This window comes from Diceros bicornis, chromosome 8 (assembly GCF_020826845.1).
Source record: "Diceros bicornis minor isolate mBicDic1 chromosome 8, mDicBic1.mat.cur, whole genome shotgun sequence".
Lineage (NCBI taxonomy): Eukaryota > Metazoa > Chordata > Mammalia > Perissodactyla > Rhinocerotidae > Diceros > Diceros bicornis.
In genome coordinates, this window is record NC_080747.1 from 73322898 (window position 1) to 73339916 (window position 17019).

Sequence of the window (17019 nt, forward strand, 5' to 3'; positions counted from 1 at the left end):
CGGTGCGCGCCCGGGATCCGAACCAGCGAACCCCGGGCCGCCGCAGCGGAGCGCGCGCACTTAACCGCTTGCGCCACCGGGCCGGCCCCGAAGCCAGTAATCTTTTAATTATGATTAAAACTTAAAAAAAAAAAACCCGCAGGAGGGGATTAATTACTTATGTACAGCTACATAAGATAAAAGTACTTATTCATTTTTAAATAGAGAAAAGGAGAGACAATTTTAACCAAATGAGCCCTTGATTCCAGAAGTTTCAAATATGATGAAAAGAGTGTATGTAAAAATAGAGAGTATGTAAAAATAATAGCAACAGGGTTTTTAAAAATTAACTAAAAATATAAAACTGTAAAAAGAAGGATTAAAAACTATTTCAATCCTTAAAAATTAATAATAATGTCCTAATATCAACTTACTTTGAGTAAGCTCAAGAAAGAATTATTTGTTGATGTAAACTACGGTTTTTTTTTAATAAGCCTGAGTGTTTTCTAAAGGAGATCAAGTTGGGTGTGTTCTCAAATTAATCACAATCAAATAAAATATTTGGCTCCTACTCTAAGTGAATTAAACTGCAAAAGATCTCCACTGTGTGAATCAGGAAAGTATTTTAGATGACTTCTTAGGTCTACTTCAGCTTTCCCATTTCAATACATTTTATCAGCAATGTACACTGAAAGAAAATAAACCCATTTAAGAGTAGAATTACTTGTGGGAATTGCGTACAGCTGGTGAGGGGTAGTGTGATAGAGTGTGAAAATAGTGGATATAGGAGTATAGATGTAGAAACTTGTCTAATCTATCTTTGCAGAATTTAAAAGCCTGAATTAGCAGAATTGAAAGAAGCTCAGTTCCTTGGGGTTTCCTGTTTGATTCTGAATCCTTTTTAATGTTCAATTCATTCCATTCACAGCACTGTATTTGAGAATAACATTATTTAAAATGTCATACTTATTCTCTAGACTTTTTTAAGGTACCACTTTACCTTTTTCTGTTTTTATCTATTTTATTTTTTGCATGTTTTCCAAATTATCTTTATTGAATTCAACAAACATTTATTGAGATCCTAAGCTAAAGGCTCTGAGCTAGGACAACGATGTATAAGGCACTGCCATGTTGTTTACTAATGCGCATGAGTTATTTTTATAACATTCAGGACAGTGATTTTCTCCCTGCAGAAGAGTTCTCAGGGAAAATAGAATGATGCGTCACAAAACCATCCACTAAGAGTTTATCATTACACAAAGTTTTGTGGTCTAAGATTATATCTATTTTCAAACATGTATAATAAAATACTATCAAGATTTAATAATTTTGGTTTACAATAGCAACTTCCAAACTTCTAAACATCCAACCACTCTATCAAATGTGAGAAAAGAGATAGAAATGACTTTTCTGTTTCCTCAGATCCCTGACAAGTTCATGGTGATACAGGCCTATCTCAAGAAACGAGAAAAATCTCAAGTAAGCGATCTAACTTTACACCTAAAGGAACTAGAAAAAGAAGAAAAAACAAATCCCAAAGTTAGTAGGAGGAAAGAAATAATAAAGATCAGAGCAGAAATAAATGAAATAGAGACTAAAAAAACAATAGAAAAGATTAATGAAACTAAAAGCTGTTTCTTTGAAAAGATAAACAAAATCAAGAAATCTTTAGCCAGATTCATCAAGAAAAAAGAGAGAGGGCCCAAATAAATAAAGTCAGAAGTGAAAGAGAAGTTAATTACAACTGACAACACAGAAATACAAAGGACCATAAGAGACTACGAACAACTATACACCAACAAATTGGAAAACCTAGAAGAAATAGATAAATTCCTAGAAACATACAACCTTCATGAATCATGAAGAAATAGAAAATCTGAACAGACCAATTACAAGTAATTAAATTGAATCAGTAATCAAAAAACTCCCCAAAAACAAAAGTCCAGGACCAGACAGCTTCACATGTGAATTCTACTAAACACTTAAGGAAGAGTTAATATCTATCCCTCACAAATTATTCCAAAAAATTGAAGAGAAAGAAATACTTCCAAATTAATTTTATGCGAACAACATTACCCTGATAACAAAACCAGACAAAGACACCACAAAAAAAGAAAATTACAGGCCAATATCTCTGATGAACATAGATGCAAAAGTCCTCAACAAAATAAATCAAATTCAACAATACATTAAAAGGATGACAAACCATGATCAAGTGGGATTTATTCCAGGGATGAAAGGATGGTTCAACATTGACATTCTTTATTGGCTTTGATTTGCCCAGGATTTAGTCATTAGGCATCACTGTATATTTAAATAACAACAAAGTTTTGAATTTGACAGGAACATGAGAAGTAACCTGGAAGCGAGTACAAAAGATTTCCAAGAGATATTTAGGCACCTATAATGAAAATATCTCTTAAAAATACAATTATATGCACAAAGAAGGAGTGATTATCTCTGGATTTTTTTAGTAGGTGGTTTTATTCTGTGTGTTCTTCTATTGCATGTATGTCTGAATTTCTCTACATTGAGCATGTGTTACATTTGTCATTTTCTTTTTTTCCCCTCAGCTTTATTGACGTATAACTGACAAATAAAAATTGTATATATTTAATGTATACAATATGATGATTTGATATATGTATAGACTGTGAAATGATTACCAAAATCAAGTTAATTAACACATCCATCACTTCATATAGTTACCATTTTTTGCGTGTGTGGTGAGAATACTTAAGACCTACTCTCTTAGCAAATTTAAAGTGTAAAATACAGTGTTACTAACTATAGTTACCATACTATACATTAGACAACCCCCAGAACTTATTCATGTTATAAATTGAAGGTTGTTCCCTTTGACCAACAACTCCCCATTCCCCAACCACCCCGCCCACCACCCCAGAACTTGGCAACCACCATTCTACTCCCTACTTCTACAAGTTTGACTTTTTTAGATTCCAACATAAGTGAGATCATACAGTATTTATCCTTTTGTGTCTGGCTTATTTCACTTAGCATAATGTTCTCTTAGCATAATGCATCCATAATATTGCAAATGACAGGATTTCCTTCCTTTTTAAGGCTAATAATATTCATATATATATATGAACATATGTATATATACCACATTTTCTTATCCATTCATTCATCAATGGACGCTTAGGTTGTTTCCATATCTTGGCTATTGTGAATAATGCTGCTGCGAACATGGGATTGCCAATGTCTCTTTGAGATACTGATTTTATTTCCTTGGGATATATACCCAAAGTGGAATTTCTAGATCATATGGTAGTTCTATTTTTAATTTTTTGAGGAACTTCCATACCAATTTCCATAATTGTTGTACCAATGTACATTCCCACCAACATTGTATAAGGATTCCCTTTTCTCCACATCCTCTCCAACACTTGTTATTCCTTGTCTTTTTGATAGAAGCCATTCTAACAGGTGTGAGGTGATGTCTCATTGTGGTTTTTTTTGTGAGGAATATCAGCCCTGAGCTAACATCCGTGCTAATCCTCCTCATTTTTTTGCTGAGGAAGACCAGCTCTGAGCTAACATCTATTGCCAATCCTCCTCCTTTTTCTTCCCCCAAAGCCCCAGTAGATAGTTGTATATCATAGTTTCACATCCTTCTAGTTGCTGTATGTGGGACACGGCCCCAGCATGGCCAGAGAAGCGGTGCATTGGTGCGTGCCCGGGATCCGAACCCGGGCAGCCAGTAGCGGAGCGCGCTCACTTAACCGCTAAGCCAAGGGGCCAGCCCTGTCTCATTGTGGTTTTAATTTGCATTTCCCTGATGATTAGTGATGTTGAGCACCTTTTCATGAGCCTGTTGGCCATCTGTATGTCTTTTTTGGAAAAATGTCTATTCAGATCTTTTGTCCATTTTTTAATTGGGTTATTTGGGTTATTTTGCTATTGAGTTGTATGAGTTCTTTATATATTTTGGATATTAACCCCTTAGCAGATATGATTTGCAAATATTTTCTCCCATTCTGTAGCTTGCCTTTTCATTTTTTTGATTGTTTCCTTTGCTGTGCAGAAGCTTTTTAGTTTGATGTGGTCCCACTTGTTTATTTTTGTTTTTGTTGCCCCTGCTTTTGGGGCATTTCCAAAAAATCATTGCCAAGACCAATGTCAAGGAACTTTTTCCCTATGTTTTCTTCTAGGAGTTTTTTGGTTCAGATATTACATTTAAGTCTTTAACCCATTTCAAGTTAATTTTTGTGTGAACTGTAAGATAAGGGTCCGATTTCATTCTTTTTCATGTGGATATCCAGTTTTCCCAGCACCATTTATTGAATAAACTATCCTTCCTCAATTGTGTGTTCTTGGCACCTTTGTCAAAGATGACTTGACTATATATGTGTGGATTTATTTCTGGGATCTTGATTCTGTTCCATTGGTCTATGTATCTGTTTTTATGCCAGTATCATACTGTTTTGATTACTATAACTTTGTAACATAGTTTCAAATCAGGAAATGTGATACCTCCACATATCTCATTTTCTGAATGTGATTTTAAAGGGTTCAGTCTCCCTTGTTGACTAGAAACTATAGCATGGCTGCTACAGAAGATACTGTGTTTTCGTCAGCAAGTTCTGCAGCATCTCTTAATATTCTGAAAACTGTCCAGAGTCAATCTACGTGCAACTCCAGACAACAATACATATTTTCTGGAACAGTGTGATGATGTCAGCCTTTGTTTAATTATTTTTACAATTAGGGAAATGTTAGAGGAAAGTAGGAAATGCTAAGGGTAGCTATTGATTAGTTCAAGACTTTGCAGAGAGTAGCTGTGAATGCCAGGAACAAGGAAGGCAGGAGGGGCCTGGAGAAAGTTTCACATTTGATTCAACAGATTTCTAACATTAGAAAAGTCAGACTCTCGCAAACAAATATCTGTTTCACTATGCAACGATATTTGTGCCTGGAAATAGGAGTGCTGTGGTCCTGCTTCTCAATAATGCCATTTACTCTGATAACACTGAGTTCCCTGGGCCTGTGACCTTCACTGATGCTCTTGGATCTTGTCCCTTTCTCCACTCGTCCTCTTCTCTCTCCTTTTCTTTCATCTGTCTTTGTCCTTTAATAATTATGTGTTGTTCTCAAAGTCAGAGAAGGTGGTAAGTTCAGATTCTGAACTACTGGGCATGTGATGCCTTTGTGTTTTTATTTAGCCAACTCTTAATTTGTTCATTTAACAAGCATTTGTTTGTTAATAAATATTAACACATAATTATTGTTATAGAAAGAGTTTGCTTAGTGTAATTAAAAAAAGGAAAGAAAGGAAAACTCAGACACAGTCTCTGCCTTCAGGAAATTTACAGTCTAGTGGAAAGGACTGAAAGTAAACAAATAATCACCCCAAATAATTTTTATTACAAATTGGGATGAGTGCTACAACAGAACAGCACAGGTAAATGAGTGAGAGTGGGATGCCAAGAAAGAATTCCCTGAGGATGTGACATTTAACCTCAGACCTAACACAGTGGTTCTCAGCTGGGGCAATTTTGACAACATCTGGAGACATTTTTGGTTGTCACAACTGCGGTGTGGAAGATTTAAATTTCCTGATTATGTAGTGAGACTTTGGTTTATGTCTATATCAATAATATTTTCAAAATTAAAAAAAAATCTATTTTGATTCCCCTCAATTTATCTTTTCCTGGGTATCCCCACACAATGGTTAGGGTTCAATTGTTTCAGGGTGAGAGTAGACAGCACCTAACAAAGAAGCCATTGCTCAGCTTTGCATGTCAAATTAGACATTTTTTGAGCACATGGTAAAACAATTGCCTTAAATATCAGAATTTTTAGAGAAAGAAAAGTTTTTCTTAGAATTCTAATATTTTCCTTTCACATATCAAGGCACCCACATTTGACTCATGTCATAGAGTTTTACTATAAGACATGCAGTAGATTGAAAGAAGGTTCTGACGTCAGGGCAGTTCCCATCAGGTGGGAAGAAGTAGAAAGGAATCAAGGGACAGAGAGGAAGAGGAAAACAAAGCAAAGTAATCTGATTTGGATGTCTTTGCTTTGTCCTTGGTAGTGCTGGGGAGGGCGTCTCAAGCACTGAGATAATTTTGAGGGAATCCAAGATTCAGAGGCTTGTTCAGCATTTCTCAGGGGTTCTCTCTGCTTTGTCCTCCTCTCTGAGTTGCTGCCCTTGTCCTGACACTGGCTTCCCTCAGGTTAGCAAAATGGCTGAAGCTGTTCTCATAGCTCATATCCAATCACCACACCGTCTGGACCAAGAGAGAATCTCTCATTCTCAGCAAGTGTTCCAAGATCCATTCTGATGAGACAGGCTTATGTCACACATATGAACCAATCGGCATGAGGACCTGTTACTCTGAGGGAAATAAAATGTGTTAATCACTTAGTTATTGTCACATCCTCCATTAGACTCCAAGAGAGAAGTCAGCTTCCCTACAACTATGTGAATCCCAAATGGAAATCAGGCATTATTGGAAAAGGGGAACGGATTCTGGAGACAGACACAAATGCCCACTTTAGTCTACTCCTTAAGCTACCCGATAGCCATACAGACTCTTCTTTCAACACATTGCTTAAAACACGCCCAAGTTTACATAGAATGTACACACCTCACCTCAGAGAACACAACCCAAAGATTGATCCAGTTACTGAACCCAAATTCTAGGAGCTCCAATAAGAATCAACCATATGTAATCACACAGTTTATGATCCACATTAACATTATTTGTATTTGATTGACACCCTACATAATTCCAGGAGAGTATTGCCTGGAAGATGAAGAGGCAAATAACTTTTCTCAACCTGTCCTCACCAGGGTATCTCAATAGATCACTCAACTGTGATGATTAGACTGTTTACTCTTCAAGGCTTGCTTCAAAACTTTTCCCTTGCTGGGTCCACCAATCCTAACCTATTATATAACAAATTTGGCCCAATCCTCATCTGGCCCTCACACTAAAATATCCACAGATAGAATAAATCAGAATGAAAACCCTAATAAATATCCCATCTTTGACCTTGTTATTCTGAAACACCACTGACATTCCATCAATGGTTACCTTTACTGTGGTAAATAATAAACTTGATTTTGTTTTAGCAACGTTATTTTGGGGAGCTCTTCAGAGAGTGAGTAGTTGACCTTGGGTGAGGTGCACTTTTTTTCATTGGATTCAAATATTGTTTCTCATGATTTGCTACTTTATGGCTAAATGGACACTTATCTATATGGAACACATATAATAATACAATGATGCAGGAAGAAAAGAGTAACTGAAGTAAAAACTCCCATTTGGAAGAAAGGAGACATCATAGAGGAAGGACTAGTCCTGATATCCATTATATGACAAGACTGCCTGCTCTGTGAGTTCCTTAGTTCACCAATCTGTTCACCTCTGGTTTGGCTCTGGGAGGATGCTTCTCGTCTACTGTCCTCCACAGCCATCTCTAAGGTGGGCACTAAGTATATCATCCCTCCTCCTATGCTGCTTAGAGGATCATTTCCTATTAGTTAAGGAGCTTAGAGATTATATTCAGGGCCTAAGAAATCACAGGCTTGGAGTTGATGTGGCAATAAAGCTCCATAAACAGTTTAGAGGCACCCAGCATCATGGTGGAGTGAGTTGTTCCCTTTGTCTTTCCCCTCTAAGTTACAACTAAATGGACATTTATTAACCAACAGAGGATTCACTACACAGCACAATAGGAAATCTGAGAAATCCATGGAGTCATATATCTGAAGGTGGGTGGACTGGACCCCTGAGAAAAAGTGGAACTAGATGAGCAGACCCCTACCTCTCCCTCTCCCCAGTGGAGCAATACAGGTCATGGGTCCTCACACTGTGGCCAGCATGATTGTAAAAGGAGGCGGGGCATCCTGGCCCACGTGCGAATGCTTTTGGAGTGGTAGCCTGGCCCACAGGAGTGCCCCCTGAGCCACAGCAGCCCCACCCATGAGAATGCTCCCCACTGAGTGGCAGCAGCTCAGCCACTGTGAAGGAGCCCCACCCACCAAGCACAGCAGCTCAGCTGAATCTCCCTCGAGCGCAGAGCTGGCCTGTGCATGAAAGAAAGTACCCTCCCCCTCCAGCCTAGTGCAGCAACTCAGCCAGTCCACTGCCAAGTGCAGCAGTCCCACCTGCAAGACAGCGACCTACCAGCAGAGTGCAGAGGCCCTGCCTCTGCCATGACCTGCCAAGCAACTGAGGCCATTGTGCAAATGCAGAGTGGCCCTACTGGTGCAACTTCCAGCAGATGGGGTGGGATCAGAAAACACAGCTCCTTCCACCCCCGCCCCGCAGTGGTGGCAGGTGGAATCTGCAACCTGATACTACTACAATTGTGCCCACAAAGGATCAATTATCAAACACTGTGAAGAACCACAGTAACACTTCAGAGCAGAAGGAAATAGACAAGTCTCCAGAAACCAATCCTGAAGTCACAGAAATTTACAATCTAAATGACAGAGAATTCAAAATAGTTGTCATAAAGAAATTCAATGAGTTACAAGAAAACTCAGAAAGGCAATTCAATGAGCTCATGAATAAAATTAATGAGCAGAAGGAATACTTCACCAAAGAGATTGAAGCTCTAGAAAAAAAAAACCAAACAGAAATTCTGGATATGAAGAACACAATTGATGAAACAAAAAACAACCTAGAAACCATAAAACATAGAGCAGACATTATGGAGGACAGAATTAGTGATTTAGAGGATAGAAATGTAGAAGTGCTTCGGGTGGAGGAGAGAGAACAAAGATTTTTTTAAAAATCAAGAAATTCTTCAAGAAATATCAAACTCAATTGGGAAAAGCAACATAAGGATTATAGGTATTCTAGAGGGAGAAGAAAGAGAGAAAGGAGTAGAGAGCTTGTTTGAAGAAATAATAGCTGAGAACTGCCCAAACCTGGGGAAGGAACTGGACTTACAAGAATGTGAAGCCAATAGGACTCCTAATTACATCAATGCAAAAAGACCTTCTCCAAGGTGTATAATATTAAAACTGGCAAAATTCAATGACAAGGGAAAAATATAAACAGCACCAAGGCAGAAGAAAATAACCTACAAAGTCGCCCCTATTGGGCTTTGAGCAGATTTCTCAGCAGAAACTTTACAGGCTAAGAGAGAATGGAATGATATATTCAAAATACTGAAAGAGAAAAACTTTCAGACAAGAATACTCTATCCAGTGAAACTATCCTTCAGGTACGATGGAGAAATAAGAGCTTTCCCAGATAAACCAAAGCTGAGGGAATTCACTGCCTTACAAGAAATATTGAAAGGAGCCCTCAAATCTGAAACTAAAAAGCAAAGGTTTACAAAACTTTGAGCAAAGAGAGAAATAGACAGATAGAATCAGAAAATTGCAGCTCTATATCAGAAAAGGTTAGTAAACAATTATAACATAAAAGATAAAGGGAAAGAAAGCATCAAAAATAGCTATAAACACTTCGATTTAGTCACAAACTCACAACACAAAAAAGAACAATTTGTGACAACAATAACTCAGAAGGGGAAGAGGAAAGGAGTGGAAACTGCTTAGGCTAATGGAGATAAGAGGTTATTAGAAAATGCACTATTTCATCTAAGATCTTTTATACAAACCTCATGGTAACCACTAAACAAAAAATTAGAGCAGAGACACAAATCACAAATAAAGAGAAAATTGAGAAAAACATCACAGAAAACCACCAAACTGAAATGGCAGTCAGAAATACAAGGGAAGAGAAATAATGGAAATATAGAACAACCAGAAAAAAAAGAGGTAAAATGGCAGTGTTAAGCCCTTGTATATCAACAATCACTAAATTTAAATAGATTGAATTCTCCAATCAAAAGACATAGAGTGGCTGGATGGATTAAAAGACAAGACCCAACGATATGCTTCCACCAGGAAACACATCTCAGCTCTAAAGACAAACACAGGCTCAGAGTGAAGAGATGGAAGATGTTACTCCAAGCAAATGGCAAGCAAAATAAAGGAGATGTTCCCATACTTATATCAGACAGAGCAGACTTCAAGATAAAAAGACAATGAGAGACATAGAGGGGCAGCATATAATGATAAAAAGGAGATTCCGCCAAGAGGATATAACACTTATAAACATATATGCAACCAACACAAGAGCACCAAAGTATATAAAGCAACTATTAACAAACCTAAAGGGAGAAATTGACAGCAATACAATAATAGTAGGGGACCTCAACACCCCACTTACATCAATGGATAGATCATCCAGGCAGAAACTCAAAAAGGAAACAGTGGCCTTAAATGAAATACTAGACCAGATGGACTTAAAAGATATATATAGAACATTCCATCCAAAAACAGTAGAATACCCATTATCCTCAAGTGCACATGGAACATTCTCAAAGATAGACCACATCTTGGGAAACAAGTCAAGCCTCAATAAATTTAAGAAGATTGAAATCATATCAAGCATCTTTTCCAACCACATTGCTATGAAATTGGAAATCAACTATAAGAAAAAAAGCTGGGAAAGTCACAAATATGTGGAAGCTAAACAACATGCCACTGAACAACCATTGGATCAATGAAGAAATCAAAGGAGAAATCAAAAAACACCTAGAGACAAGTGAAAATGAAACCGTAACATACCATCTCTTATGGGATGCAGCAAAAGCAGTACTAAGAGGGAAATTTATAGCAATACAGGCCTACCTGAACAAACAAGAAAAATCTCAAATAAGTAATCTTAAACTACACCTATCAGAACTAGAAAAAGAAGAACAAACAAAGCCCAAAGACAGCAGAAGGAGGGAAATGATAAAAATTAGAGCAGAAATAAATGAAACAGAGACTAAAACAACAATAGAAAGTATCGATGAAACTAAGAGTTGGTTCTTTGAGAAGATAAACAAAATTGACAAACCCTTAGCCAGACTCACTAAGAAAAAAAGAGAGAAGTTTCCAATAAATAAAATTAGAAATGAAAGAGAAGAAATTACAACAGATGCCACAGAAATACAAAGGACTATGAAAAAATACAATGAAAAACTATATGCCAACAAATTGGATAATCTAGAAGAAATGGATAAATTCTTAGAATCATACAACCTCCCAAAAATGAATCAAGAAGAAATAGAGAACCTGAATAGAACAGTCACAAGTAAAGAAATTGAAACAGTAATCAAAAACCTCCCAAAACAAAAGTCCAGGACCAGATGGCTTCTCTGGAGAATTCTACTAAACATTCCAAGATTTAATATCTATCATTTTCAAACTATTCCAAAAAATTGAAGAAGATGGAATGCTTCCTAACTCATTCTATGAGGCCCATATTACCCTGATAACAAAACCAGACAAGGACAACACAAAGAAGGAAAATTACAGGCCAATATTGCTAATGAACATAGATGCAAAAATCCTCAACAAAATATTGGCAAACTGAATACAGCAACACATTAAAAGGGTCATACACCATGATCAAGTGGGATTTACACCAGGGATGCAGGGATGGTTCAACATCTGTGAATCAATCAATGTGATACCCCACATTAACAAAATAAGAAATAAAAATCACATGATCATCTTAATAGATGCAGAGAAGGCATTTGACAGGATCCAACATCCATTTATGACAAAAACTCTCACTAAAAGGGATATAGAAGGAAAGTACCTCAACATAATAAAGGCCATATATGACAAACCCACAGCCAATATCATAGTTAAAGATGAAAAACTGAAAGCCATTCCTCTGAGAACAGGAACAAGACAAGAGTGCCCACTCTCACCACTCCTATTCAACATAGTACTGGAGGTTTTGGCCAGAGTGATTAGGCAAGAAAAAGAAACAAAAAGTATCCAAACTGGAAAGGAAGAAGTAACTCTTGCTGTTCACGGATTACATGATTCTATATATAGAAAACCCAATGACTCTGCCAGAAAACTGTTAGAAATAATCAAAAACTACAGCAAAGTTTCAGGGTACCAAATCAACCTACAAAAATCAGTTGCATTACTATACACTAATAACAAACTGACAGAAAGAGAAGTCAAGAATACAATCCCATTTACAATCAAAACAAAAAGAGTAAACTATCTAGGACTAAACTTGACCAAGGAGGTGAAACACCTATATACTGAAAACTATAAGGCATTTTGAAAGAAATTGAAGAAGACATAAAGAAATGGAAAGATATTCCATGCACGTGGATTGGAAGAATAAACATAGTTAAAATGTCCATATTACCTAAAACAATCTACAGATTCAGTGCAATCCGAATCCGAATCCCAATGACATTCTTCATGGAAATAGAACAAAGAATCCTAAAATTTATATGGAACAACAAAAGACCCCAAATAGCCAGAGCCATCCTGAGGAAAAAAAAAAACAAAGCTGGAGGCATCACAATCCCTGACTTCAAAATATACTACAAAGCTATAGTAATAAAAACAGCATGGTATTGGCACAGAAACAGACAGACAACAATGGAACAGAATTGAAAGCCCAGAAATAAAACCACACATCTATGGACAGCTAATCTTTGACAAAGGAGCCAAGAACATACAATGGAGAAAGGAAAGTCTCTTCAATAAATGGTGCTGGGAAAACCGGGCAGCCACATGCAAAAGAATGAAAACCATTATTTTACACCTTACACAAAAGCCATTATTTTACACCTTACACAAAAATTAACTCAAAATGGATAAAAAACTTGAATGTAAGAACTGAAACCATAAAACTTCTAGAAGAAAATATAGGCAGTACACTCTTTGACATTGGTCTTAGCAGCATCCTTTTGAATACCATGTCTACTCAGGCAAGGGAAATAAAAGAAAAAATAAACAAATGAGAGTACATCAGACTAAAAAGCTTCTGCGATGCAAGGGAAACCATAAACAAAATGAAAAGACAACCCACCAACTGGGATAAAATATTTGCAAATCATATATCCAACAAGAGGTTCATTTCCAAAATATATAAAGAACACATACAACTCAACAACAAGAAAACAAACAACCCGATCAAAAAATGGGCAGAGGATATGAACAGATATTTTTCCAAAGAAGATATACAGATGGCCAACAGGCACATGAAAAGATGTTTAACATCACTAATTATTAGGGAAATGCAGATCAAATCTATAATGAGATATCACCTTACACTTGTCAGAATGGCTATAATTACCAAGACAAATAACAAATATTGGAGAGGCTGTGGAAAAAAGGGAACCCTCATAAACTGCTGGTGGGAATGCAAACTGGTGCAGCCACTATGGAAAACAGTATGGAGATTTCTCAAAAAATTAAAAATAGAAATACCATACAATCCAGCTATCCCACTACTGGATATTTACCCAAAGAAAATGAAATCAATAATGCAAAGAGATCCATGCACTCTTATGTTCATTGCAGCATTATTCACTATAGCCAAGATGTGGAAGTAACCCAAGTGCCCATCAACTGAGGAATGGATAAAGAAGATGTGGTATATATATACAATGGAATACTACTCAGCCATAAAAAAAGACAAAATCATCCCATTTGCAACAACGTAGATGGACCTTGAGGGTATTACGTTACGCAAAATCAACGAGACAGAGAAAGAAAAACACCATATGATTTCACTTACATGTGGAAGATAAACAAACACAGGGATAAAGAGAACAGATGAGTGGTTCCCAGAGAGGAAGGGGGTGGGGGGGGTAGGTGAAAGTGGTAAAGGGGCACATATGTATGGTATGGACAAAAACTAGACTATTGGTGGTGAGCACGATGCAGTCTATACAAAAACTGATATATAATAGTGTACACCTGAAATTATACAATGTTATAAACCAATATGACCTCAATAAAATAATTTTAAAGAAAAAGAGTTTAGAGGCATCCAGGCTATTTGTTTCATAGGCCAGCAGCCAAGTCAGAGATCTTGATGAGTTGAAATCTTGAAGTCCAGTTCTAGCCATCAGTGATTCTTTGATGATGAGCCCCCATTTCCCTGCTTTCCTCCTTCCTCTAGTGCTGTGGTTTTCAACGCTTGGTTCCTAGACCAGCACAGCACCACCTGAGAACTTGTTAGAAATGCAAATTCTTAGGTCCCACCCTAGAGATACTCAGAAACTCTGGGGATTCAGCCCAGAATCTGTGGTGTAATGAGCATTCGAGGTGAGAGAAAGTTTGAGACCACAGCTTTAATGATTGTCACTTTGGGGCAATTTGAAACAATAAACTGGGGCAAGAAAGTGCCATTAAAATCCTCTCTCCCTGCAGGTTGTGTGTGAAGGGGTTCTTCTCAAGGGGAGTGATTAGCCTTGTTCTTTCTAATTAACAGGAGCTAACTAGCAGAGGCCTGTATGAGGGACAGGGAGCAACAGCATTGTCCTGAGCCACAATCACATCCTAAATTGCTCCCCCAGCTAGCACCCTGACCTGCAGTAGATTACTGCTTTTTCAGTCTTTCAAGGTTCCAGGTACTAGACTCAGGCAACTGAAGAGAAATCGAAGGTAGCATTGCTCTACGCAAGGTCTTATTTTCTTCCTCTGCTTTCAAATGCTAGCATTAAACTCTCTTATCTCTTTCATGTAGGGATTTATTGGAGGCCATAAAACTTAGTCAATACACTCTAACATCCTAATTTATTTTCCTCCAAAGTCCCTTAATGCTAAAGCTTCAATATGTACATGATCTGGTTGTCCAGAGTGCAGACAGAAAAAAATGATTATTTTCACTACCATATAACAGTAACTGCAGTCTTCCAACCACTGGATAGATGTGTCCCACTGGCCTCCATCCAACCTCCTTGGCTCAACTAAGACCACATTTTAGAGTCTTTTAATGTTAATCCTGCTCTCAGTCCCAGTTTCTGCATCAAGGGTCTTAGTTTCAAACAACAGAAATCAACTATGGTTATCTTACAGGAAAAAAAATGTGTAGAAAGAGAGGGAGGGTTTGTTGGAATGAAATGGGACTGCACAGATTCACCTGGGGGCTGGGAGACAAGACAGGGTGAATGGGCAGGATACAAGGGTGATGAAGACAAATCAGTGGGAAGAACAGCCACGGTCATGCTGCAGGATGGGTCAGGTCAAAGTGCCACCACCAGCATTGCTGGCAATGAGTCATGGCTGCTGAGATGACCTGACATCTAATTATCAAGGCATGTTCTCATGTCAGACACCCAAAGTCTAAGTGCCAGGATGAGTACAGAGTTGAGCTAAGTGGCTCCACTGTGATTGTGTGCCCATCCTTGACCAACGTGAGAAGATAAAAGAGGATCTGGGCCCTCTCATCTTCCATAATGGTGGGTGGACACCAGAGATCACAAAGTAATAAGAATAAAATTAAGGAGGAGAATGAATCCTGGGAGGTGAAAATAACGGACACAAATGTCCTATTTATATCCTCCCTTTCCATTGACAAATGTATCATTAATAGTGTCCCTTATCAATAAATATTTTTTACAACTAAAAAAATTTTCAAGATCAAGATTGCATATTCATAATTCTATTGTGATAACTTGACATGGAGGCCTGATTATCACTGATTTATACAAATATAAATAAATCACTGATTTATACATAATATAAGCGATTAGAAAGATCAATGATCAAGAAATCTTTTATGTATTCTGTGCAGAAAAAAATCCGTAAACTATCTCTTAGCAAAGAATTGTTTTTTTAAATGCCATGTTTGGGGAGTTTTTTCTCAACATCAACTGTTTCTATTTCTCTATTTTTTTTATATGCAAAATTATTATTTGGGACACGGTAACATCCATGTGTGAAGGATGGAATAAAGGGAAAGAGGGATGTGGAATGAGAAGGACAAAGAAAGGAAAAAAGAGAGCTAACATTTACTGAGTACTGTGCAACTTTCCTTTACACAAATTGTCTCATTTAATCTTTCAAATAACTCTGGACCATTTAAATCTGCAGAAGGCATTCTGCAAATAAAATTTGACCTGAAAGCCATCATAACAAAGAAGGTAACTATTGAGTGAAGGGTTCTGAATGCGCAGTTGAGAGAGTGGGTACTCTCTTCATCTTCCTTGGGATAACACTCAGCATTATTTAAAATATGTATCTAATTTATATTTTAAAAAAAGGCTAAACTCTGGTGTAGTTTTGGCAGTTAAGTGAATTGTGTTGTATTCTAACTCTTCACAGATTGGTAGCATATACACTGAGTTGAAGTCACAACTAACTTTTCCATGACTATACGAATTTTAAATTTCATCTTGAAGTGTGGAATCAAAGACTATCTATACTTGATAAAGACATTTCAAACATACACATATGCACACAGACTCAGTAAACCAAAATATTGTATTTTGCAGAATTTTTCATTCCTTAAATATTATGCATAAGGGAATTTTATGTGTAGTTATAATTTTAACATGTAAAAATAGACTAAGGATAAGGCAAAAATTCAACTAGTCTCTTGCTAAATCAAAACACCCTTAACTTAACATCACATGCTAAGCTCCTAACTATATGGAATCACTTACTAGATGAGGCAGTTACTGGTTCAGTTATTATGAACCAGTCCCTCGCAGGTGTTCTCTAGGCTATCTTATGATATCTAGACTAAGGCCTAGAGATCTAGGCTATCTTATGATCTCTAGACTAAGGTCAAATTCAGATGGCTGAAAGAGGCACATATGAGGTTGAAAAGCAAGCTCGAGGTTGAAAACAGCATATAGAATCTGTACATATTACAGAAGGAGCTGCCAGTTAAAAGCACTAGAGTTGGAATTATCAAGGACATAGGGTATCATTTTGTTACTTTCATCTGTAGAAAAAAATGAATGGAAATATTTACAGATATTTGTTTCACCACCACCAAAATATCCCATCAGAGCTCCATCTCGTGAACATCATTATTCTGTAAGAGAAAATTTTTCCCTTTGTGGACTGCAAATATGAATACATTCACAGCAAAATACATGAGATTTGAAATCTATGCTATATTTTTCCTTTCTATTGGCACTGGTTTATCTTTACAACAGCAGGACATGTACCCAAGAGGATGCTGGAACAAGTGCCCTACTTACTCCCCACATCCAAAATCT